The 25,010-nt window shown below is 40.4% G+C and overlaps 28 non-coding genes across 28 annotated transcripts; all 28 read right to left on the reverse strand.

The window, feature by feature from the left end:
• Positions 1 to 211: 211 nt before the first annotated feature.
• Positions 212 to 285, reverse strand: trnan-guu. Its single transcript has one exon. It is a non-coding gene; the product is annotated as a tRNA-Asn (tRNA).
• Positions 286 to 730: 445 nt separating this feature from the next.
• On the reverse strand, positions 731 to 804 carry trnan-guu. The gene has a single exon. It is a non-coding gene; the product is annotated as a tRNA-Asn (tRNA).
• A 1,361-nt stretch (positions 805 to 2,165) lies between these two features.
• Positions 2,166 to 2,239, reverse strand: trnan-guu. The gene has a single exon. It is a non-coding gene; the product is annotated as a tRNA-Asn (tRNA).
• An 841-nt stretch (positions 2,240 to 3,080) lies between these two features.
• Positions 3,081 to 3,154, reverse strand: trnan-guu. Its single transcript has one exon. It is a non-coding gene; the product is annotated as a tRNA-Asn (tRNA).
• Positions 3,155 to 3,996: 842 nt separating this feature from the next.
• On the reverse strand, positions 3,997 to 4,070 carry trnan-guu. Its single transcript has one exon. It is a non-coding gene; the product is annotated as a tRNA-Asn (tRNA).
• Positions 4,071 to 4,914: 844 nt separating this feature from the next.
• On the reverse strand, positions 4,915 to 4,988 carry trnan-guu. The gene has a single exon. It is a non-coding gene; the product is annotated as a tRNA-Asn (tRNA).
• Positions 4,989 to 6,748: 1,760 nt separating this feature from the next.
• trnan-guu lies at positions 6,749 to 6,822 on the reverse strand. The gene has a single exon. It is a non-coding gene; the product is annotated as a tRNA-Asn (tRNA).
• Positions 6,823 to 7,267: 445 nt separating this feature from the next.
• On the reverse strand, positions 7,268 to 7,341 carry trnan-guu. Its single transcript has one exon. It is a non-coding gene; the product is annotated as a tRNA-Asn (tRNA).
• An 842-nt stretch (positions 7,342 to 8,183) lies between these two features.
• Positions 8,184 to 8,257, reverse strand: trnan-guu. The gene has a single exon. It is a non-coding gene; the product is annotated as a tRNA-Asn (tRNA).
• Positions 8,258 to 9,098: 841 nt separating this feature from the next.
• On the reverse strand, positions 9,099 to 9,172 carry trnan-guu. The gene has a single exon. It is a non-coding gene; the product is annotated as a tRNA-Asn (tRNA).
• Positions 9,173 to 10,014: 842 nt separating this feature from the next.
• On the reverse strand, positions 10,015 to 10,088 carry trnan-guu. Its single transcript has one exon. It is a non-coding gene; the product is annotated as a tRNA-Asn (tRNA).
• A 445-nt stretch (positions 10,089 to 10,533) lies between these two features.
• Positions 10,534 to 10,607, reverse strand: trnan-guu. Its single transcript has one exon. It is a non-coding gene; the product is annotated as a tRNA-Asn (tRNA).
• Positions 10,608 to 11,449: 842 nt separating this feature from the next.
• Positions 11,450 to 11,523, reverse strand: trnan-guu. The gene has a single exon. It is a non-coding gene; the product is annotated as a tRNA-Asn (tRNA).
• Positions 11,524 to 12,365: 842 nt separating this feature from the next.
• Positions 12,366 to 12,439, reverse strand: trnan-guu. Its single transcript has one exon. It is a non-coding gene; the product is annotated as a tRNA-Asn (tRNA).
• Positions 12,440 to 12,884: 445 nt separating this feature from the next.
• Positions 12,885 to 12,958, reverse strand: trnan-guu. The gene has a single exon. It is a non-coding gene; the product is annotated as a tRNA-Asn (tRNA).
• An 842-nt stretch (positions 12,959 to 13,800) lies between these two features.
• trnan-guu lies at positions 13,801 to 13,874 on the reverse strand. Its single transcript has one exon. It is a non-coding gene; the product is annotated as a tRNA-Asn (tRNA).
• Positions 13,875 to 14,715: 841 nt separating this feature from the next.
• On the reverse strand, positions 14,716 to 14,789 carry trnan-guu. The gene has a single exon. It is a non-coding gene; the product is annotated as a tRNA-Asn (tRNA).
• An 842-nt stretch (positions 14,790 to 15,631) lies between these two features.
• Positions 15,632 to 15,705, reverse strand: trnan-guu. The gene has a single exon. It is a non-coding gene; the product is annotated as a tRNA-Asn (tRNA).
• Positions 15,706 to 16,547: 842 nt separating this feature from the next.
• trnan-guu lies at positions 16,548 to 16,621 on the reverse strand. The gene has a single exon. It is a non-coding gene; the product is annotated as a tRNA-Asn (tRNA).
• Positions 16,622 to 17,463: 842 nt separating this feature from the next.
• On the reverse strand, positions 17,464 to 17,537 carry trnan-guu. The gene has a single exon. It is a non-coding gene; the product is annotated as a tRNA-Asn (tRNA).
• A 445-nt stretch (positions 17,538 to 17,982) lies between these two features.
• On the reverse strand, positions 17,983 to 18,056 carry trnan-guu. The gene has a single exon. It is a non-coding gene; the product is annotated as a tRNA-Asn (tRNA).
• Positions 18,057 to 18,898: 842 nt separating this feature from the next.
• Positions 18,899 to 18,972, reverse strand: trnan-guu. The gene has a single exon. It is a non-coding gene; the product is annotated as a tRNA-Asn (tRNA).
• An 842-nt stretch (positions 18,973 to 19,814) lies between these two features.
• Positions 19,815 to 19,888, reverse strand: trnan-guu. Its single transcript has one exon. It is a non-coding gene; the product is annotated as a tRNA-Asn (tRNA).
• Positions 19,889 to 20,730: 842 nt separating this feature from the next.
• On the reverse strand, positions 20,731 to 20,804 carry trnan-guu. The gene has a single exon. It is a non-coding gene; the product is annotated as a tRNA-Asn (tRNA).
• Positions 20,805 to 21,645: 841 nt separating this feature from the next.
• On the reverse strand, positions 21,646 to 21,719 carry trnan-guu. The gene has a single exon. It is a non-coding gene; the product is annotated as a tRNA-Asn (tRNA).
• A 445-nt stretch (positions 21,720 to 22,164) lies between these two features.
• trnan-guu lies at positions 22,165 to 22,238 on the reverse strand. Its single transcript has one exon. It is a non-coding gene; the product is annotated as a tRNA-Asn (tRNA).
• A 964-nt stretch (positions 22,239 to 23,202) lies between these two features.
• Positions 23,203 to 23,276, reverse strand: trnan-guu. The gene has a single exon. It is a non-coding gene; the product is annotated as a tRNA-Asn (tRNA).
• Positions 23,277 to 23,721: 445 nt separating this feature from the next.
• trnan-guu lies at positions 23,722 to 23,795 on the reverse strand. Its single transcript has one exon. It is a non-coding gene; the product is annotated as a tRNA-Asn (tRNA).
• Positions 23,796 to 25,010: the final 1,215 nt, after the last annotated feature.

The following is a 25,010-nucleotide window of genomic DNA, read 5'->3' on the forward strand; positions in this document are numbered from 1 at the left end:
CATCACCGGTCAGTCTTATAACTGCCTTCAATTTTAGGTATAATTCCTCATTGACAGCTGTTATCAATATTGTTTATTTGGATCTTTGAAAGAGGTCAAATACAGGACACGTGGCAAGCTGATTTTTTCTAACAATTTGGCAAGTATTGCTCAAACATGGTTGTGTAGAGGTTTGGTGCTTTAACTCAATCTGTGTTTTAAAGCAAACAAACGTCCCTGGGTGGGCTCGAACCACCATCCTTTCGGTTAACAGCCGAACGCGCTAACCAATTGCGCCACAGAGACTTGGCCGGCACAGCGGTATGGGAGGTCGTCGCAGTCATGTACTGAACCCTTAACATCTTTTCCTGACGGCACAAACGGAATTCCATAGACCTTGAACTAGTCAAATCTAAAGGTTTTGTGTGATGGAGAATTTGTCAGTGTCAAATACTACTCATCCAAGTCAAACTTCTTTGACCAAACATAGAAAAGAAACAAAAATAACTTCTTGTTCCACAACGGCCAAATTCCGACGTGACAAGTGCAAAAACGCAGACAGGATACGCCACAATTACACAGTAGATTTAGCAATATGAATAAAAAGGCTCATTGAAAGTTACATTATAAAGCAGAAGAGAAACATCCATGTGGCAAGCTGATTTTTTCTAACAATTTGGCAAGTATTGCTCAAACATGGTTGTGTAGAGGTTTGGTGCTTTAACTCAATCTGTGTTTTAAAGCAAACAAACGTCCCTGGGTGGGCTCGAACCACCATCCTTTCGGTTAACAGCCGAACGCGCTAACCAATTGCGCCACAGAGACTTGGCCGGCACAGTGGTATGGGAGGTCGTCGCACTCATGTACTGAACCCTTAACATCTTTTCCTGACGGCACAAACGGAATTCCATAGACCTTGAACTAGTCAAATCTAAAGGTTTTTGTGTGATGGAGAATTTGTCAGTGTCAAATACTACTCATCCAAGTCAAACTTCTTTGACCAAACATAGAAAAGAAACAAAAATAACTTCTTGTTCCACAACGGCCAAATTCCGACGTGACAAGTGCAAAAACGCAGACAGGATACGCCACAATTACACACTAGATTTAGCAATATGAATAAAAAGGCTCATTGAAAGTTACATTATAAAGCAGAAGAGAAACATCCATACCAACCATCCTACTTTGTGTGTGACAATATTGGTCAATTACTACACAGTGGTGACTCTCCTGAACACATCCCTTGGAAAGTATTGGCAACCTTGCTCACACAGCACTAAACTTTCAGCAGAAATGAAGTTCAAAGCTATGCAAACAGCAGAAAAATGTTAGAATGCTGCGGAAACTTTGAGTTTCCAAACGTAATGAAATCCAGGACCACTTCTTAGCCATCAACTAAGATAAAAGTTGAAAATATCGCAAATGGGTTGCGCTTAAATCTGGAAAACAGTCATTTTCATCACCGGTCAGTCTTATAACTGCCTTCAATTTTAGGTATAATTCCTCATTGACAGCTGTTATCAATATTGTTTATTTGGATCTTTGAAAGAGGTCAAATACAGGACACGTGGCAAGCTGATTTTTTCTAACAATTTGGCAAGTATTGCTCAAACATGGTTGTGTAGAGGTTTGGTGCTTTAACTCAATCTGTGTTTTAAAGCAAACAAACGTCCCTGGGTGGGCTCGAACCACCATCCTTTCGGTTAACAGCCAAACGCGCTAACCAATTGCGCCACAGAGACTTGGCCGGCACAGTGGTATGGGAGGTCGTCGCACTCATGTACTGAACCCTTAACATCTTTTCCTGACGGCACAAACGGAATTCCATAGACCTTGAACTAGTCAAATCTAAAGGTTTGTGTGATGGAGAATTTGTCAGTGTCAAATACTACTCATCCAAGTCAAACTTCTTTGACCAAACATAGAAAAGAAACAAAAATAACTTCTTGTTCCACAACGGCCAAATTCCGACGTGACAAGTGCAAAAACGCAGACAGGATACGCCACAATTACACAGTAGATTTAGCAATATGAATAAAAAGGCTCATTGAAAGTTACATTATAAAGCAGAAGAGAAACATCCATGTGGCAAGCTGATTTTTTCTAACAATTTGGCAAGTATTGCTCAAACATGGTTGTGTAGAGGTTTGGTGCTTTAACTCAATCTGTGTTTTAAAGCAAACAAACGTCCCTGGGTGGGCTCGAACCACCATCCTTTCGGTTAACAGCCGAACGCGCTAACCAATTGCGCCACAGAGACTTGGCCGGCACAGTGGTATGGGAGGTCGTCGCACTCATGTACTGAACCCTTAACATCTTTTCCTGACGGCACAAACGGAATTCCATAGACCTTGAACTAGTCAAATCTAAAGGTTTTGTGTGATGGAGAATTTGTCAGTGTCAAATACTACTCATCCAAGTCAAACTTCTTTGACCAAACATAGAAAAGAAACAAAAATAACTTCTTGTTCCACAACGGCCAAATTCCGACGTGACAAGTGCAAAAACGCAGACAGGATACGCCACAATTACACACTAGATTTAGCAATATGAATAAAAAGGCTCATTGAAAGTTACATTATAAAGCAGAAGAGAAACATCCATACCAACCATCCTACTTTGTGTGTGACAATATTGGTCAATTACTACACAGTGGTGACTCTCCTGAACACATCCCTTGGAAAGTATGGCAACCTTGCTCACACAGCACTAAACTTTCAGCAGAAATGAAGTTCAAAGCTATGCAAACAGCAGAAAAATGTTAGAATGCTGCGGAAACTTTGAGTTTCCAAACGTAATGAAATCCAGGACCAATTCTTAGCCATCAACTAAGATAAAAGTTGAAAATATCGCAAATGGGTTGCGCTTAAATCTGGAAAACAGTCATTTTCATCACCGGTCAGTCTTATAACTGCCTTCAATTTTAGGTATAATTCCTCATTGACAGCTGTTATCAATATTGTTTATTTGGATCTTTGAAAGAGGTCAAATACAGGACACGTGGCAAGCTGATTTTTTCTAACAATTTGGCAAGTATTGCTCAAACATGGTTGTGTAGAGGTTTGGTGCTTTAACTCAATCTGTGTTTTAAAGCAAACAAACGTCCCTGGGTGGGCTCGAACCACCATCCTTTCGGTTAACAGCCGAACGCGCTAACCAATTGCGCCACAGAGACTTGGCCGGCACAGCGGTATGGGAGGTCGTCGCAGTCATGTACTGAACCCTTAACATCTTTTCCTGACGGCACAAACGGAATTCCATAGACCTTGAACTAGTCAAATCTAAAGGTTTTGTGTGATGGAGAATTTGTCAGTGTCAAATACTACTCATCCAAGTCAAACTTCTTTGACCAAACATAGAAAAGAAACAAAAATAACTTCTTGTTCCACAACGGCCAAATTCCGACGTGACAAGTGCAAAAACGCAGACAGGATACGCCACAATTACACACTAGATTTAGCAATATGAATAAAAAGGCTCATTGAAAGTTACATTATAAAGCAGAAGAGAAACATCCATACCAACCATCCTACTTTGTGTGTGACAATATTGGTCAATTACTACACAGTGGTGACTCTCCTGAACACATCCCTTGGAAAGTATTGGCAACCTTGCTCACACAGCACTAAACTTTCAGCAGAAATGAAGTTCAAAGCTATGCAAACAGCAGAAAAATGTTAGAATGCTGCGGAAACTTTGAGTTTCCAAACGTAATGAAATCCAGGACCACTTCTTAGCCATCAACTAAGATAAAAGTTGAAAATATCGCAAATGGGTTGCGCTTAAATCTGGAAAACAGTCATTTTCATCACCGGTCAGTCTTATAACTGCCTTCAATTTTAGGTATAATTCCTCATTGACAGCTGTTATCAATATTGTTTATTTGGATCTTTGAAAGAGGTCAAATACAGGACACGTGGCAAGCTGATTTTTTCTAACAATTTGGCAAGTATTGCTCAAACATGGTTGTGTAGAGGTTTGGTGCTTTAACTCAATCTGTGTTTTAAAGCAAACAAACGTCCCTGGGTGGGCTCGAACCACCATCCTTTCGGTTAACAGCCGAACGCGCTAACCAATTGCGCCACAGAGACTTGGCCAGCACAGTGGTATGGGAGGTCGTCGCACTCATGTACTGAACCCTTAACATCTTTTCCTGACGGCACAAACGGAATTCCATAGACCTTGAACTAGTCAAATCTAAAGGTTTTGTGTGATGGAGAATTTGTCAGTGTCAAATACTACTCATCCAAGTCAAACTTCTTTGACCAAACATAGAAAAGAAACAAAAATAACTTCTTGTTCCACAACGGCCAAATTCCGACGTGACAAGTGCAAAAACGCAGACAGGATACGCCACAATTACACACTAGATTTAGCAATATGAATAAAAAGGCTCATTGAAAGTTACATTATAAAGCAGAAGAGAAACATCCATACCAACCATCCTACTTTGTGTGTGACAATATTTGGTCAATTACTACACAGTGGTGACTCTCCTGAACACATCCCTTGGAAAGTATTGGCAACCTTGCTCACACAGCACTAAACTTTCAGCAGAAATGAAGTTCAAAGCCTATGCAAACAGCAGAAAAATGTTAGAATGCTGCGGAAACTTTGAGTTTCCAAACGTAATGAAATCCAGGACCACTTCTTAGCCATCAACTAAGATAAAAGTTGAAAATATCGCAAATGGGTTGCGCTTAAATCTGGAAAACAGTCATTTTCATCACCGGTCAGTCTTATAACTGCCTTCAATTTTAGGTATAATTCCTCATTGACAGCTGTTATCAATATTGTTTATTTGGATCTTTGAAAGAGGTCAAATACAGGACACGTGGCAAGCTGATTTTTTCTAACAATTTGGCAAGTATTGCTCAAACATGGTTGTGTAGAGGTTTGGTGCTTTAACTCAATCTGTGTTTTAAAGCAAACAAACGTCCCTGGGTGGGCTCGAACCACCATCCTTTCGGTTAACAGCCGAACGCGCTAACCAATTGCGCCACAGAGACTTGGCCGGCACAGTGGTATGGGAGGTCGTCGCACTCATGTACTGAACCCTTAACATCTTTTCCTGACGGCACAAACAGAATTCCATAGACCTTGAACTAGTCAAATCTAAAGGTTTTGTGTGATGGAGAATTTGTCAGTGTCAAATACTACTCATCCAAGTCAAACTTCTTTGACCAAACATAGAAAAGAAACAAAAATAACTTCTTGTTCCACAACGGCCAAATTCCGACGTGACAAGTGCAAAAACGCAGACAGGATACGCCACAATTACACACTAGATTTAGCAATATGAATAAAAAGGCTCATTGAAAGTTACATTATAAAGCAGAAGAGAAACATCCATACCAACCATCCTACTTTGTGTGTGACAATATTGGTCAATTACTACACAGTGGTGACTCTCCTGAACACATCCCTTGGAAAGTATACGCAACCTTGCTCACACAGCACTAAACTTTCAGCAGAAATGAAGTTCAAAGCTATGCAAACAGCAGAAAAATGTTAGAATGCTGCGGAAACTTTGAGTTTCCAAACGTAATGAAATCCAGGACCAATTCTTAGCCATCAACTAAGATGAAAGTTGAAAATATCGCAAATGGGTTGCGCTTAAATCTGGAAAACAGTCATTTTCATCACCGGTCAGTCTTATAACTGCCTTCAATTTTAGGTATAACTCCTCATTGACAGCTGTTATCAATATTGTTTATTTGGATCTTTGAAAGAGGTCAAATACAGGACACGTGGCAAGCTGATTTTTTTCTACCAATTTGGCAAGTATTGCTCAAACTTGGTTGTGTAGAGGTTTGGTGCTTTAACTCAATCTGTGTTTTAAAGCAAACAAACGTCCCTGGGTGGGCTCAAACCACCATCCTTTCGGTTAACATCCGAACGCGGTAACCAATTGCGCCACAGAGACTTGGCCGGCACAGCGGTATGGGAGGTCGTCGCAGTCATGTACTGAACCCTTAACATCTTTTCCTGACGGCACAAACGGAATTCCATAGACCTTGAACTAGTCAAATCTAAAGGTTTTGTGTGATGGAGAATTTGTCAGTGTCAAATACTACTCATCCAAGTCAAACTTCTTTGACCAAACATAGAAAAGAAACAAAAATAACTTCTTGTTCCACAACGGCCAAATTCCGACGTGACAAGTGCAAAAACGCAGACAGGATACGCCACAATTACACAGTAGATTTAGCAATATGAATAAAAAGGCTCATTGAAAGTTACATTATAAAGCAGAAGAGAAACATCCATACCAACCATCCTACTTTGTGTGTGACAATATTGGTCAATTACTACACAGTGGTGACTCTCCTGAACACATCCCTTGGAAAGTATACGCAACCTTGCTCACACAGCACTAAACTTTCAGCAGAAATGAAGTTCAAAGCTATGCAAACAGCAGAAAAAATGTTAGAATGCTGCGGAAACTTTGAGTTTCCAAACGTAATGAAATCCAGGACCAATTCTTAGCCATCAACTAAGATAAAAGTTGAAAATATCGCAAATGGGTTGCGCTTAAATCTGGAAAACAGTCATTTTCATCACCGGTCAGTCTTATAACTGCCTTCAATTTTAGGTATAATTCCTCATTGACAGCTGTTATCAATATTGTTTATTTGGATCTTTGAAAGAGGTCAAATACAGGACACGTGGCAAGCTGATTTTTTCTAACAATTTGGCAAGTATTGCTCAAACATGGTTGTGTAGAGGTTTGGTGCTTTAACTCAATCTGTGTTTTAAAGCAAACAAACGTCCCTGGGTGGGCTCGAACCACCATCCTTTCGGTTAACAGCCGAACGCGCTAACCAATTGCGCCACAGAGACTTGGCCGGCACAGCGGTATGGGAGGTCGTCGCAGTCATGTACTGAACCCTTAACATCTTTTCCTGACGGCACAAACGGAATTCCATAGACCTTGAACTAGTCAAATCTAAAGGTTTTGTGTGATGGAGAATTTGTCAGTGTCAAATACTACTCATCCAAGTCAAACTTCTTTGACCAAACATAGAAAAGAAACAAAAATAACTTCTTGTTCCACAATGGCCAAATTCCGACGTGACAAGTGCAAAAACGCAGACAGGATACGCCACAATTACACAGTAGATTTAGCAATATGAATAAAAAGGCTCATTGAAAGTTACATTATAAAGCAGAAGAGAAACATCCACGTGGCAAGCTGATTTTTTCTAACAATTTGGCAAGTATTGCTCAAACATGGTTGTGTAGAGGTTTGGTGCTTTAACTCAATCTGTGTTTTAAAGCAAACAAACGTCCCTGGGTGGGCTCGAACCACCATCCTTTCGGTTAACAGCCGAACGCGCTAACCAATTGCGCCACAGAGACTTGGCCAGCACAGTGGTATGGGAGGTCGTCGCACTCATGTACTGAACCCTTAACATCTTTTCCTGACGGCACAAACGGAATTCCATAGACCTTGAACTAGTCAAATCTAAAGGTTTTGTGTGATGGAGAATTTGTCAGTGTCAAATACTACTCATCCAAGTCAAACTTCTTTGACCAAACATAGAAAAGAAACAAAAATAACTTCTTGTTCCACAACGGCCAAATTCCGACGTGACAAGTGCAAAAACGCAGACAGGATACGCCACAATTACACACTAGATTTAGCAATATGAATAAAAAGGCTCATTGAAAGTTACATTATAAAGCAGAAGAGAAACATCCATACCAACCATCCTACTTTGTGTGTGACAATTTTGGTCAATTACTACACAGTGGTGACTCTCCTGAACACATCCCTTGGAAAGTATTGGCAACCTTGCTCACACAGCACTAAACTTTCAGCAGAAATGAAGTTCAAAGCCATGCAAACAGCAGAAAAATGTTAGAATGCTGCGGAAACTTTGAGTTTCCAAACGTAATGAAATCCAGGACCACTTCTTAGCCATCAACTAAGATAAAAGTTGAAAATATCGCAAATGGGTTGCGCTTAAATCTGGAAAACAGTCATTTTCATCACCGGTCAGTCTTATAACTGCCTTCAATTTTAGGTATAATTCCTCATTGACAGCTGTTATCAATATTGTTTATTTGGATCTTTGAAAGAGGTCAAATACAGGACACGTGGCAAGCTGATTTTTTCTAACAATTTGGCAAGTATTGCTCAAACATGGTTGTGTAGAGGTTTGGTGCTTTAACTCAATCTGTGTTTTAAAGCAAACAAACGTCCCTGGGTGGGCTCGAACCACCATCCTTTCGGTTAACAGCCGAACGCGCTAACCAATTGCGCCACAGAGACTTGGCCGGCACAGTGGTATGGGAGGTCGTCGCACTCATGTACTGAACCCTTAACATCTTTTCCTGACGGCACAAACGGAATTCCATAGACCTTGAACTAGTCAAATCTAAAGGTTTTGTGTGATGGAGAATTTGTCAGTGTCAAATACTACTCATCCAAGTCAAACTTCTTTGACCAAACATAGAAAAGAAACAAAAATAACTTCTTGTTCCACAACGGCCAAATTCCGACGTGACAAGTGCAAAAACGCAGACAGGATACGCACAATTACACACTAGATTTAGCAATATGAATAAAAAGGCTCATTGAAAGTTACATTATAAAGCAGAAGAGAAACATCCATACCAACCATCCTACTTTGTGTGTGACAATATTGGTCAATTACTACACAGTGGTGACTCTCCTGAACACATCCCTTGGAAAGTATTGGCAACCTTGCTCACACAGCACTAAACTTTCAGCAGAAATGAAGTTCAAAGCTATGCAAACAGCAGAAAAATGTTAGAATGCTGCGGAAACTTTGAGTTTCCAAACGTAATGAAATCCAGGACCACTTCTTAGCCATCAACTAAGATAAAAGTTGAAAATATCGCAAATGGGTTGCGCTTAAATCTGGAAAACAGTCATTTTCATCACCGGTCAGTCTTATAACTGCCTTCAATTTTAGGTATAATTCCTCATTGACAGCTGTTATCAATATTGTTTATTTGGATCTTTGAAAGAGGTCAAATACAGGACACGTGGCAAGCTGATTTTTTCTAACAATTTGGCAAGTATTGCTCAAACATGGTTGTGTAGAGGTTTGGTGCTTTAACTCAATCTGTGTTTTAAAGCAAACAAACGTCCCTGGGTGGGCTCGAACCACCATCCTTTCGGTTAACAGCCGAACGCGCTAACCAATTGCGCCACAGAGACTTGGCCGGCACAGTGGTATGGGAGGTCGTCGCACTCATGTACTGAACCCTTAACATCTTTTCCTGACGGCACAAACGGAATTCCATAGACCTTGAATTAGTCAAATCTAAAGGTTTTGTGTGATGGAGAATTTGTCAGTGTCAAATACTACTCATCCAAGTCAAACTTCTTTGACCAAACATAGAAAAGAAACAAAAATAACTTCTTGTTCCACAACGGCCAAATTCCGACGTGACAAGTGCAAAAACGCAGACAGGATACGCCACAATTACACACTAGATTTAGCAATATGAATAAAAAGGCTCATTGAAAGTTACATTATAAAGCAGAAGAGAAACATCCATACCAACCATCCTACTTTGTGTGTGACAATATTGGTCAATTACTACACAGTGGTGACTCTCCTGAACACATCCCTTGGAAAGTATTGGCAACCTTGCTCACACAGCACTAAACTTTCAGCAGAAATGAAGTTCAAAGCTATGCAAACAGCAGAAAAATGTTAGAATGCTGCGGAAACTTTGAGTTTCCAAACGTAATGAAATCCAGGACCACTTCTTAGCCATCAACTAAGATAAAAGTTGAAAATATCGCAAATGGGTTGCGCTTAAATCTGGAAAACAGTCATTTTCATCACCGGTCAGTCTTATAACTGCCTTCAATTTTAGGTATAATTCCTCATTGACAGCTGTTACCAATATTGTTTATTTGGATCTTTGAAAGAGGTCAAATACAGGACACGTGGCAAGCTGATTTTTTCTAACAATTTGGCAAGTATTGCTCAAACATGGTTGTGTAGAGGTTTGGTGCTTTAACTCAATCTGTGTTTTAAAGCAAACAAACGTCCCTGGGTGGGCTCGAACCACCATCCTTTCGGTTAACAGCCGAACGCGCTAACCAATTGCGCCACAGAGACTTGGCCGGCACAGCGGTATGGGAGGTCGTCGCAGTCATGTACTGAACCCTTAACATCTTTTCCTGACGGCACAAACGGAATTCCATAGACCTTGAACTAGTCAAATCTAAAGGTTTTGTGTGATGGAGAATTTGTCAGTGTCAAATACTACTCATCCAAGTCAAACTTCTTTGACCAAACATAGAAAAGAAACAAAAATAACTTCTTGTTCCACAACGGCCAAATACCGACGTGACAAGTGCAAAAACGCAGACAGGATACGCCACAATTACACAGTAGATTTAGCAATATGAATAAAAAGGCTCATTGAAAGTTACATTATAAAGCAGAAGAGAAACATCCATGTGGCAAGCTGATTTTTTCTAACAATTTGGCAAGTATTGCTCAAACATGGTTGTGTAGAGGTTTGGTGCTTTAACTCAATCTGTGTTTTAAAGCAAACAAACGTCCCTGGGTGGGCTCGAACCACCATCCTTTCGGTTAACAGCCGAACGCGCTAACCAATTGCGCCACAGAGACTTGGCCGGCACAGTGGTATGGGAGGTCGTCGCACTCATGTACTGAACCCTTAACATCTTTTCCTGACGGCACAAACGGAATTCCATAGACCTTGAATTAGTCAAATCTAAAGGTTTTGTGTGATGGAGAATTTGTCAGTGTCAAATACTACTCATCCAAGTCAAACTTCTTTGACCAAACATAGAAAAGAAACAAAAATAACTTCTTGTTCCACAACGGCCAAATTCCGACGTGACAAGTGCAAAAACGCAGACAGGATACGCCACAATTACACAGTAGATTTAGCAATATGAATAAAAAGGCTCATTGAAAGTTACATTATAAAGCAGAAGAGAAACATCCATACCAACCATCCTACTTTGTGTGTGACAATATTGGTCAATTACTACACAGTGGTGACTCTCCTGAACACATCCCTTGGAAAGTATACGCAACCTTGCTCACACAGCACTAAACTTTCAGCAGAAATGAAGTTCAAAGCTATGCAAACAGCAGAAAAATGTTAGAATGCTGCGGAAACTTTGAGTTTCCAAACGTAATGAAATCCAGGACCAATTCTTAGCCATCAACTAAGATAAAAGTTGAAAATATCGCAAATGGGTTGCGCTTAAATCTGGAAAACAGTCATTTTCATCACCGGTCAGTCTTATAACTGCCTTCAATTTTAGGTATAATTCCTCATTGACAGCTGTTATCAATATTGTTTATTTGGATCTTTGAAAGAGGTCAAATACAGGACACGTGGCAAGCTGATTTTTTCTAACAATTTGGCAAGTATTGCTCAAACATGGTTGTGTAGAGGTTTGGTGCTTTAACTCAATCTGTGTTTTAAAGCAAACAAACGTCCCTGGGTGGGCTCGAACCACCATCCTTTCGGTTAACAGCCGAACGCGCTAACCAATTGCGCCACAGAGACTTGGCCGGCACAGCGGTATGGGAGGTCGTCGCAGTCATGTACTGAACCCTTAACATCTTTTCCTGACGGCACAAACGGAATTCCATAGACCTTGAACTAGTCAAATCTAAAGGTTTTGTGTGATGGAGAATTTGTCAGTGTCAAATACTACTCATCCAAGTCAAACTTCTTTGACCAAACATAGAAAAGAAACAAAAATAACTTCTTGTTCCACAACGGCCAAATTCCGACGTGACAAGTGCAAAAACGCAGACAGGATACGCCACAATTACACAGTAGATTTAGCAATATGAATAAAAAGGCTCATTGAAAGTTACATTATAAAGCAGAAGAGAAACATCCATACCAACCATCCTACTTTGTGTGTGACAATATTGGTCAATTACTACACAGTGGTGACTCTCCTGAACACATCCCTTGGAAAGTATACGCAACCTTGCTCACACAGCACTAAACTTTCAGCAGAAATGAAGTTCAAAGCTATGCAAACAGCAGAAAAATGTTAGAATGCTGCGGAAACTTTGAGTTTCCAAACGTAATGAAATCCAGGACCAATTCTTAGCCATCAACTAAGATAAAAGTTGAAAATATCGCAAATGGGTTGCGCTTAAATCTGGAAAACAGTCATTTTCATCACCGGTCAGTCTTATAACTGCCTTCAATTTTAGGTATAATTCCTCATTGACAGCTGTTATCAATATTGTTTATTTGGATCTTTGAAAGAGGTCAAATACAGGACACGTGGCAAGCTGATTTTTTCTAACAATTTGGCAAGTATTGCTCAAACATGGTTGTGTAGAGGTTTGGTGCTTTAACTCAATCTGTGTTTTAAAGCAAACAAACGTCCCTGGGTGGGCTCGAACCACCATCCTTTCGGTTAACAGCCGAACGCGCTAACCAATTGCGCCACAGAGACTTGGCCGGCACAGCGGTATGGGAGGTCGTCGCAGTCATGTACTGAACCCTTAACATCTTTTCCTGACGGCACAAACGGAATTCCATAGACCTTGAACTAGTCAAATCTAAAGGTTTTGTGTGATGGAGAATTTGTCAGTGTCAAATACTACTCATCCAAGTCAAACTTCTTTGACCAAACATAGAAAAGAAACAAAAATAACTTCTTGTTCCACAATGGCCAAATTCCGACGTGACAAGTGCAAAAACGCAGACAGGATACGCCACAATTACACAGTAGATTTAGCAATATGAATAAAAAGGCTCATTGAAAGTTACATTATAAAGCAGAAGAGAAACATCCACGTGGCAAGCTGATTTTTTCTAACAATTTGGCAAGTATTGCTCAAACATGGTTGTGTAGAGGTTTGGTGCTTTAACTCAATCTGTGTTTTAAAGCAAACAAACGTCCCTGGGTGGGCTCGAACCACCATCCTTTCGGTTAACAGCCGAACGCGCTAACCAATTGCGCCACAGAGACTTGGCCGGCACAGTGGTATGGGAGGTCGTCGCACTCATGTACTGAACCCTTAACATCTTTTCCTGACGGCACAAACGGAATTCCATAGACCTTGAACTAGTCAAATCTAAAGGTTTTGTGTGATGGAGAATTTGTCAGTGTCAAATACTACTCATCCAAGTCAAACTTCTTTGACCAAACATAGAAAAGAAACAAAAATAACTTCTTGTTCCACAACGGCCAAATTCCGACGTGACAAGTGCAAAAACGCAGACAGGATACGCCACAATTACACACTAGATTTAGCAATATGAATAAAAAGGCTCATTGAAAGTTACATTATAAAGCAGAAGAGAAACATCCATACCAACCATCCTACTTTGTGTGTGACAATTTTGGTCAATTACTACACAGTGGTGACTCTCCTGAACACATCCCTTGGAAAGTATTGGCAACCTTGCTCACACAGCACTAAACTTTCAGCAGAAATGAAGTTCAAAGCCATGCAAACAGCAGAAAAATGTTAGAATGCTGCGGAAACTTTGAGTTTCCAAACGTAATGAAATCCAGGACCACTTCTTAGCCATCAACTAAGATAAAAGTTGAAAATATCGCAAATGGGTTGCGCTTAAATCTGGAAAACAGTCATTTTCATCACCGGTCAGTCTTATAACTGCCTTCAATTTTAGGTATAATTCCTCATTGACAGCTGTTATCAATATTGTTTATTTGGATCTTTGAAAGAGGTCAAATACAGGACACGTGGCAAGCTGATTTTTTCTAACAATTTGGCAAGTATTGCTCAAACATGGTTGTGTAGAGGTTTGGTGCTTTAACTCAATCTGTGTTTTAAAGCAAACAAACGTCCCTGGGTGGGCTCGAACCACCATCCTTTCGGTTAACAGCCGAACGCGCTAACCAATTGCGCCACAGAGACTTGGCCGGCACAGTGGTATGGGAGGTCGTCGCACTCATGTACTGAACCCTTAACATCTTTTCCTGACGGCACAAACGGAATTCCATAGACCTTGAACTAGTCAAATCTAAAGGTTTTGTGTGATGGAGAATTTGTCAGTGTCAAATACTACTCATCCAAGTCAAACTTCTTTGACCAAACATAGAAAAGAAACAAAAATAACTTCTTGTTCCACAACGGCCAAATTCCGACGTGACAAGTGCAAAAACGCAGACAGGATACGCACAATTACACACTAGATTTAGCAATATGAATAAAAAGGCTCATTGAAAGTTACATTATAAAGCAGAAGAGAAACATCCATACCAACCATCCTACTTTGTGTGTGACAATATTGGTCAATTACTACACAGTGGTGACTCTCCTGAACACATCCCTTGGAAAGTATTGGCAACCTTGCTCACACAGCACTAAACTTTCAGCAGAAATGAAGTTCAAAGCTATGCAAACAGCAGAAAAATGTTAGAATGCTGCGGAAACTTTGAGTTTCCAAACGTAATGAAATCCAGGACCACTTCTTAGCCATCAACTAAGATAAAAGTTGAAAATATCGCAAATGGGTTGCGCTTAAATCTGGAAAACAGTCATTTTCATCACCGGTCAGTCTTATAACTGCCTTCAATTTTAGGTATAATTCCTCATTGACAGCTGTTATCAATATTGTTTATTTGGATCTTTGAAAGAGGTCAAATACAGGACACGTGGCAAGCTGATTTTTTCTAACAATTTGGCAAGTATTGCTCAAACATGGTTGTGTAGAGGTTTGGTGCTTTAACTCAATCTGTGTTTTAAAGCAAACAAACGTCCCTGGGTGGGCTCGAACCACCATCCTTTCGGTTAACAGCCGAACGCGCTAACCAATTGCGCCACAGAGACTTGGCCAGCACAGTGGTATGGGAGGTCGTCGCACTCATGTACTGAACCCTTAACATCTTTTCCTGACGGCACAAACGGAATTCCATAGACCTTGAACTAGTCAAATCTAAAGGTTTTGTGTGATGGAGAATTTGTCAGTGTCAAATACTACTCATCCAAGTCAAACTTCTTTGACCAAACATAGAAAAGAAACAAAAATAACTTCTTGTTCCACAACGGCCAAATTCCGACGTGACAAGTGCAAAAACGCAGACAGGATACGCCACAATTACACACTAGATTTAGCAATATGAATAAAAAGGCTCATTGAAAGTTACATTATAAAGCAGAAGAGAAACATCCATACCAACCATCCTACTTTGTGTGTGACAATTTTGGTCAATTACTACACAGTGGTGACTCTCCTGAACACATCCCTTGGAAAGTATTGGCAACCTTGCTCACACAGCACTAAACTTTCAGCAGAAATGAAGTTCAAAGCCATGCAAACAGCAGAAAAATGTTAGAATGCTGCGGAAACTTTGAGTTTCCAAACGTAATGAAATCCAGGACCACTTTTTAGCCATCAACTAAGATAAAAGTTGAAAATATCGCAAATGGGTTGCGCTTAAATCTGGAAAACAGTCATTTTCATCACCGGTCAGTCTTATAACTGCCTTCAATTTTAGGTATAATTCCTCATTGACAGCTGTTATCAATATTGTTTATTTGGATCTTTGAAAGAGGTCAAATACAGGACACGTGGCAAGCTGATTTTTTCTAACAATTTGGCAAGTATTGCTCAAACATGGTTGTGTAGAGGTTTGGTGCTTTAACTCAATCTGTGTTTTAAAGCAAACAAACGTCCCTGGGTGGGCTCGAACCACCATCCTTTCGGTTAACAGCCGAACGCGCTAACCAATTGCGCCACAGAGACTTGGCCGGCACAGTGGTATGGGAGGTCGTCGCACTCATGTACTGAACCCTTAACATCTTTTCCTGACGGCACAAACAGAATTCCATAGACCTTGAACTAGTCAAATCTAAAGGTTTTGTGTGATGGAGAATTTGTCAGTGTCAAATACTACTCATCCAAGTCAAACTTCTTTGACCAAACATAGAAAAGAAACAAAAATAACTTCTTGTTCCACAACGGCCAAATTCCGACGTGACAAGTGCAAAAACGCAGACAGGATACGCCACAATTACACACTAGATTTAGCAATATGAATAAAAAGGCTCATTGAAAGTTACATTATAAAGCAGAAGAGAAACATCCATACCAACCATCCTACTTTGTGTGTGACAATATTGGTCAATTACTACACAGTGGTGACTCTCCTGAACACATCCCTTGGAAAGTATACGCAACCTTGCTCACACAGCACTAAACTTTCAGCAGAAATGAAGTTCAAAGCTATGCAAACAGCAGAAAAATGTTAGAATGCTGCGGAAACTTTGAGTTTCCAAACGTAATGAAATCCAGGACCAATTCTTAGCCATCAACTAAGATAAAAGTTGAAAATATCGCAAATGGGTTGCGCTTAAATCTGGAAAACAGTCATTTTCATCACCGGTCAGTCTTATAACTGCCTTCAATTTTAGGTATAATTCCTCATTGACAGCTGTTATCAATATTGTTTATTTGGATCTTTGAAAGAGGTCAAATACAGGACACGTGGCAAGCTGATTTTTTCTAACAATTTGGCAAGTATTGCTCAAACATGGTTGTGTAGAGGTTTGGTGCTTTAACTCAATCTGTGTTTTAAAGCAAACAAACGTCCCTGGGTGGGCTCGAACCACCATCCTTTCGGTTAACAGCCGAACGCGCTAACCAATTGCGCCACAGAGACTTGGCCGGCACAGCGGTATGGGAGGTCGTCGCAGTCATGTACTGAACCCTTAACATCTTTTCCTGACGGCACAAACGGAATTCCATAGACCTTGAACTAGTCAAATCTAAAGGTTTTGTGTGATGGAGAATTTGTCAGTGTCAAATACTACTCATCCAAGTCAAACTTCTTTGACCAAACATAGAAAAGAAACAAAAATAACTTCTTGTTCCACAACGGCCAAATTCCGACGTGACAAGTGCAAAAACGCAGACAGGATACGCCACAATTACACAGTAGATTTAGCAATATGAATAAAAAGGCTCATTGAAAGTTACATTATAAAGCAGAAGAGAAACATCCATACCAACCATCCTACTTTGTGTGTGACAATATTGGTCAATTACTACACAGTGGTGACTCTCCTGAACACATCCCTTGGAAAGTATACGCAACCTTGCTCACACAGCACTAAACTTTCAGCAGAAATGAAGTTCAAAGCTATGCAAACAGCAGAAAAATGTTAGAATGCTGCGGAAACTTTGAGTTTCCAAACGTAATGAAATCCAGGACCAATTCTTAGCCATCAACTAAGATAAAAGTTGAAAATATCGCAAATGGGTTGCGCTTAAATCTGGAAAACAGTCATTTTCATCACCGGTCAGTCTTATAACTGCCTTCAATTTTAGGTATAATTCCTCATTGACAGCTGTTATCAATATTGTTTATTTGGATCTTTGAAAGAGGTCAAATACAGGACACGTGGCAAGCTGATTTTTTCTAACAATTTGGCAAGTATTGCTCAAACATGGTTGTGTAGAGGTTTGGTGCTTTAACTCAATCTGTGTTTTAAAGCAAACAAACGTCCCTGGGTGGGCTCGAACCACCATCCTTTCGGTTAACAGCCGAACGCGCTAACCAATTGCGCCACAGAGACTTGGCCGGCACAGCGGTATGGGAGGTCGTCGCAGTCATGTACTGAACCCTTAACATCTTTTCCTGACGGCACAAACGGAATTCCATAGACCTTGAACTAGTCAAATCTAAAGGTTTTGTGTGATGGAGAATTTGTCAGTGTCAAATACTACTCATCCAAGTCAAACTTCTTTGACCAAACATAGAAAAGAAACAAAAATAACTTCTTGTTCCACAATGGCCAAATTCCGACGTGACAAGTGCAAAAACGCAGACAGGATACGCCACAATTACACAGTAGATTTAGCAATATGAATAAAAAGGCTCATTGAAAGTTACATTATAAAGCAGAAGAGAAACATCCACGTGGCAAGCTGATTTTTTCTAACAATTTGGCAAGTATTGCTCAAACATGGTTGTGTAGAGGTTTGGTGCTTTAACTCAATCTGTGTTTTAAAGCAAACAAACGTCCCTGGGTGGGCTCGAACCACCATCCTTTCGGTTAACAGCCGAACGCGCTAACCAATTGCGCCACAGAGACTTGGCCAGCACAGTGGTATGGGAGGTCGTCGCACTCATGTACTGAACCCTTAACATCTTTTCCTGACGGCACAAACGGAATTCCATAGACCTTGAACTAGTCAAATCTAAAGGTTTTGTGTGATGGAGAATTTGTCAGTGTCAAATACTACTCATCCAAGTCAAACTTCTTTGACCAAACATAGAAAAGAAACAAAAATAACTTCTTGTTCCACAACGGCCAAATTCCGACGTGACAAGTGCAAAAACGCAGACAGGATACGCCACAATTACACACTAGATTTAGCAATATGAATAAAAAGGCTCATTGAAAGTTACATTATAAAGCAGAAGAGAAACATCCATACCAACCATCCTACTTTGTGTGTGACAATTTTGGTCAATTACTACACAGTGGTGACTCTCCTGAACACATCCCTTGGAAAGTATTGGCAACCTTGCTCACACAGCACTAAACTTTCAGCAGAAATGAAGTTCAAAGCCATGCAAACAGCAGAAAAATGTTAGAATGCTGCGGAAACTTTGAGTTTCCAAACGTAATGAAATCCAGGACCACTTCTTAGCCATCAACTAAGATAAAAGTTGAAAATATCGCAAATGGGTTGCGCTTAAATCTGGAAAACAGTCATTTTCATCACCGGTCAGTCTTATAACTGCCTTCAATTTTAGGTATAATTCCTCATTGACAGCTGTTATCAATATTGTTTATTTGGATCTTTGAAAGAGGTCAAATACAGGACACGTGGCAAGCTGATTTTTTCTAACAATTTGGCAAGTATTGCTCAAACATGGTTGTGTAGAGGTTTGGTGCTTTAACTCAATCTGTGTTTTAAAGCAAACAAACGTCCCTGGGTGGGCTCGAACCACCATCCTTTCGGTTAACAGCCGAACGCGCTAACCAATTGCGCCACAGAGACTTGGCCGGCACAGTGGTATGGGAGGTCGTCGCACTCATGTACTGAACCCTTAACATCTTTTCCTGACGGCACAAACGGAATTCCATAGACCTTGAACTAGTCAAATCTAAAGGTTTTGTGTGATGGAGAATTTGTCAGTGTCAAATACTACTCATCCAAGTCAAACTTCTTTGACCAAACATAGAAAAGAAACAAAAATAACTTCTTGTTCCACAACGGCCAAATTCCGACGTGACAAGTGCAAAAACGCAGACAGGATACGCCACAATTACACACTAGATTTAGCAATATGAATAAAAAGGCTCATTGAAAGTTACATTATAAAGCAGAAGAGAAACATCCATACCAACCATCCTACTTTGTGTGTGACAATTTTGGTCAATTACTACACAGTGGTGACTCTCCTGAACACATCCCTTGGAAAGTATTGGCAACCTTGCTCACACAGCACTAAACTTTCAGCAGAAATGAAGTTCAAAGCCATGCAAACAGCAGAAAAATGTTAGAATGCTGCGGAAACTTTGAGTTTCCAAACGTAATGAAATCCAGGACCACTTTTTAGCCATCAACTAAGATAAAAGTTGAAAATATCGCAAATGGGTTGCGCTTAAATCTGGAAAACAGTCATTTTCATCACCGGTCAGTCTTATAACTGCCTTCAATTTTAGGTATAATTCCTCATTGACAGCTGTTATCAATATTGTTTATTTGGATCTTTGAAAGAGGTCAAATACAGGACACGTGGCAAGCTGATTTTTTCTAACAATTTGGCAAGTATTGCTCAAACATGGTTGTGTAGAGGTTTGGTGCTTTAACTCAATCTGTGTTTTAAAGCAAACAAACGTCCCTGGGTGGGCTCGAACCACCATCCTTTCGGTTAACAGCCGAACGCGCTAACCAATTGCGCCACAGAGACTTGGCCGGCACAGTGGTATGGGAGGTCGTCGCACTCATGTACTGAACCCTTAACATCTTTTCCTGACGGCACAAACAGAATTCCATAGACCTTGAACTAGTCAAATCTAAAGGTTTTGTGTGATGGAGAATTTGTCAGTGTCAAATACTACTCATCCAAGTCAAACTTCTTTGACCAAACATAGAAAAGAAACAAAAATAACTTCTTGTTCCACAACGGCCAAATTCCGACGTGACAAGTGCAAAAACGCAGACAGGATACGCCACAATTACACACTAGATTTAGCAATATGAATAAAAAGGCTCATTGAAAGTTACATTATAAAGCAGAAGAGAAACATCCATACCAACCATCCTACTTTGTGTGTGACAATATTGGTCAATTACTACACAGTGGTGACTCTCCTGAACACATCCCTTGGAAAGTATTGGCAACCTTGCTCACACAGCACTAAACTTTCAGCAGAAATGAAGTTCAAAGCCATGCAAACAGCAGAAAAATGTTAGAATGCTGCGGAAACTTTGAGTTTCCAAACGTAATGAAATCCAGGACCACTTTTTAGCCATCAACTAAGATAAAAGTTGAAAATATCGCAAATGGGTTGCGCTTAAATCTGGAAAACAGTCATTTTCATCACCGGTCAGTCTTATAACTGCCTTCAATTTTAGGTATAATTCCTCATTGACAGCTGTTATCAATATTGTTTATTTGGATCTTTGAAAGAGGTCAAATACAGGACACGTGGCAAGCTGATTTTTTCTAACAATTTGGCAAGTATTGCTCAAACATGGTTGTGTAGAGGTTTGGTGCTTTAACTCAATCTGTGTTTTAAAGCAAACAAACGTCCCTGGGTGGGCTCGAACCACCATCCTTTCGGTTAACAGCCGAACGCGCTAACCAATTGCGCCACAGAGACTTGGCCGGCACAGTGGTATGGGAGGTCGTCGCACTCATGTACTGAACCCTTAACATCTTTTCCTGACGGCACAAACGGAATTCCATAGACCTTGAACTAGTCAAATCTAAAGGTTTTGTGTGATGGAGAATTTGTCAGTGTCAAATACTACTCATCCAAGTCAAACTTCTTTGACCAAACATAGAAAAGAAACAAAAATAACTTCTTGTTCCACAACGGCCAAATTCCGACGTGACAAGTGCAAAAACGCAGACAGGATACGCACAATTACACACTAGATTTAGCAATATGAATAAAAAGGCTCATTGAAAGTTACATTATAAAGCAGAAGAGAAACATCCATACCAACCATCCTACTTTGTGTGTGACAATATTGGTCAATTACTACACAGTGGTGACTCTCCTGAACACATCCCTTGGAAAGTATTGGCAACCTTGCTCACACAGCACTAAACTTTCAGCAGAAATGAAGTTCAAAGCTATGCAAACAGCAGAAAAATGTTAGAATGCTGCGGAAACTTTGAGTTTCCAAACGTAATGAAATCCAGGACCACTTCTTAGCCATCAACTAAGATAAAAGTTGAAAATATCGCAAATGGGTTGCGCTTAAATCTGGAAAACAGTCATTTTCATCACCGGTCAGTCTTATAACTGCCTTCAATTTTAGGTATAATTGTTCATTGACAGCTGTTATCAATATTGTTTATTTGGATCTTTGAAAGAGGTCAAATACAGGACACGTGGCAAGCTGATTTTTTCTAACAATTTGGCAAGTATTGCTCAAACATGGTTGTGTAGAGGTTTGGTGCTTTAACTCAATCTGTGTTTTAAAGCAAACAAACGTCCCTGGGTGGGCTCGAACCACCATCCTTTCGGTTAACAGCCGAACGCGCTAACCAATTGCGCCACAGAGACTTGGCCGGCACAGTGGTATGGGAGGTCGTCGCACTCATGTACTGAACCCTTAACATCTTTTCCTGACGGCACAAACGGAATTCCATAGACCTTGAACTAGTCAAATCTAAAGGTTTTGTGTGATGGAGAATTTGTCAGTGTCAAATACTACTCATCCAAGTCAAACTTCTTTGACCAAACATAGAAAAGAAACAAAAATAACTTCTTGTTCCACAATGGCCAAATTCCGACGTGACAAGTGCAAAAACGCAGACAGGATACGCCACAATTACACACTAGATTTAGCAATATGAATAAAAAGGCTCATTGAAAGTTACATTATAAAGCAGAAGAGAAACATCCACGTAGCAAGCTGATTTTCTCTAACAATTTGGCAAGTATTGCTCAAACATGGTTGTGTAGAGGTTTGGTGCTTTAACTCAATCTGTGTTTTAAAGCAAACAAACGTCCCTGGGTGGGCTCGAACCACCATCCTTTCGGTTAACAGCCGAACGCGCTAACCAATTGCGCCACAGAGACTTGGCCGGCACAGTGGTATGGGAGGTCGTCGCACTCATGTACTGAACCCTTAACATCTTTTCCTGACGGCACAAACGGAATTCCATAGACCTTGAACTAGTCAAATCTAAAGGTTTTGTGTGATGGAGAATTTGTCAGTGTCAAATACTACTCATCCAAGTCAAACTTCTTTGACCAAACATAGAAAAGAAACAAAAATAACTTCTTGTTCCACAACGGCCAAATTCCGACGTGACAAGTGCAAAAACGCAGACAGGATACGCCACAATTACACAGTAGATTTAGCAATATGAATAAAAAGGCTCATTGAAAGTTACATTATAAAGCAGAAGAGAAATATCCACGTGGCAAGCTGATTTTTTCTAACAATTTGGCAAGTATTGCTCAAACATGGTTGTGTAGAGGTTTGGTGCTTTAACTCAATCTGTGTTTTAAAGCAAACAAACGTCCCTGGGTGGGCTCGAACCACCATCCTTTCGGTTAACAGCTGAACGCGCTAAACAATTGCGCCACAGAGACTTGGCCAGCACAGTGGTATGGGAGGTCGTCGCACTCATGTACTGAACCCTTAACATCTTTTCCTGACGGCACAAACGGAATTCCATAGACCTTGAACTAGTCAAATCTAAAGGTTTTGTGTGATGGAGAATTTGTCAGTGTCAAATACTACTCATCCAAGTCAAACTTCTTTGACCAAACATAGAAAAGAAACAAAAATAACTTCTTGTTCCACAACGGCCAAATTCCGACGTGACAAGTGCAAAAACGCAGAAAGGATACGCCACAATTACACAGTAGATTTAGCAATATGAATAAAAAGGCTCATTGAAAGTTACATTATAAAGCAGAAGAGAAACATCCACGTGGCAAGCTGATTTTTTCTAACAATTTGGCAAGTATTGCTCAAACATGGTTGTGTAGAGGTTTGGTGCTTTAACTCAATCTGTGTTTTAAAGCAAACAAACGTCCCTGGGTGGGCTCGAACCACCATCCTTTCGGTTAACAGCCGAACGCGCTAACCAATTGCGCCACAGAGACTTGGCCAGCACAGTGGTATGGGAGGTCGTCGCACTCATGTACTGAACCCTTAACATCTTTTCCTGACGGCACAAACGGAATTCCATAGACCTTGAACTAGTCAAATCTAAAGGTTTTGTGTGATGGAGAATTTGTCAGTGTCAAATACTACTCATCCAAGTCAAACTTCTTTGACCAAACATAGAAAAGAAACAAAAATAACTTCTTGTTCCACAACGGCCAAATTCCGACGTGACAAGTGCAAAAACGCAGACAGGATACGCCACAATTACACACTAGATTTAGCAATATGAATAAAAAGGCTCATTGAAAGTTACATTATAAAGCAGAAGAGAAACATCCACGTGGCAAGCTGATTTTTTCTAACAATTTGGCAAGTATTGCTCAAACATGGTTGTGTAGAGGTTTGGTGCTTTAACTCAATCTGTGTTTTAAAGCAAACAAACGTCCCTGGGTGGGCTCGAACCACCATCCTTTCGGTTAACAGCCGAACGCGCTAACCAATTGCGCCACAGAGACTTGGCCGGCACAGTGGTATGGGAGGTCGTCGCACTCATGTACTGAACCCTTAACATCTTTTCCTGACGGACCCCACAAACGGAATTCCATAGACCTTGAACTAGTCAAATCTAAAGGTTTTGTGTGCAAAAACGCAGACAGGATACGCCACAATTACACAGTAGATTTAGCAATATGAATAAAAAGGCTCATTGAAAGTTACATTATAAAGCAGAAGAGAAACATCCATACCAACCATCCTACTTTGTGTGTGACAATATTGGTCAATTACTACACAGTGGTGACTCTCCTGAACACATCCCTTGGAAAGTATTGGCAACCTTGCTCACACAGCACTAAACTTTCAGCAGAAATGAAGTTCAAAGCTATGCAAACAGCAGAAAAATGTTAGAATGCTGCGGAAACTTTGAGTTTCCAAACGTAATGAAATCCAGGACCACTTCTTAGCCATCAACTAAGATAAAAGTTGAAAATATCGCAAATGGGTTGCGCTTAAATCTGGAAAACAGTCATTTTCATCACCGGTCAGTCTTATAACTGCCTTCAATTTTAGGTATAATTGTTCATTGACAGCTGTTATCAATATTGTTTATTTGGATCTTTGAAAGAGGTCAAATACAGCACACGTGGCAAGTTGATTTTTTCTAACAATTTGGCAAGTATTGCTCAAACATGGTTGTGTAGAGGTTTGGTGCTTTAACTCAATCTGTGTTTCCTGACGGCACAAACGGAATTCCATAGACCTTGAACTAGTCAAATCTAAAGGTTTTGTGTGATGGAGAATTTGTCAGTGTCAAATACTACTCATCCAAGTCAAACTTCTTTGACCAAACATAGAAAAGAAACAAAAATAACTTCTTGTTCCACAATGGCCAAATTCCGACGTGACAAGTGCAAAAACGCAGACAGGATACGCCACAATTACACAGTAGATTTAGCAATATGAATAAAAAGGCTCATTGAAAGTTACATTTTAAAGCAAGCAGAAGAGAAACATCCACGTGGCAAGCTGATTTTTTCTAACAACTTGGCAAGTATTGCTCAAACATGGTTGTGTAGAGGTTTGGTGCTTTAACTCAATCTGTGTTTTAAAGCAAACAAACGTCCCTGGGTGGGCTCGAACCACCATCCTTTCGGTTAACAGCCGAACGCGCTAACCAATTGTGCCACAGAGACTTGGCCGGCACAGTGGTATGGGAGGTCGTCGCACTCATG

The sequence above is a fragment of the Fundulus heteroclitus genome, unplaced genomic scaffold (genome assembly GCF_011125445.2).
Source record: "Fundulus heteroclitus isolate FHET01 unplaced genomic scaffold, MU-UCD_Fhet_4.1 scaffold_329, whole genome shotgun sequence".
Lineage (NCBI taxonomy): Eukaryota > Metazoa > Chordata > Actinopteri > Cyprinodontiformes > Fundulidae > Fundulus > Fundulus heteroclitus.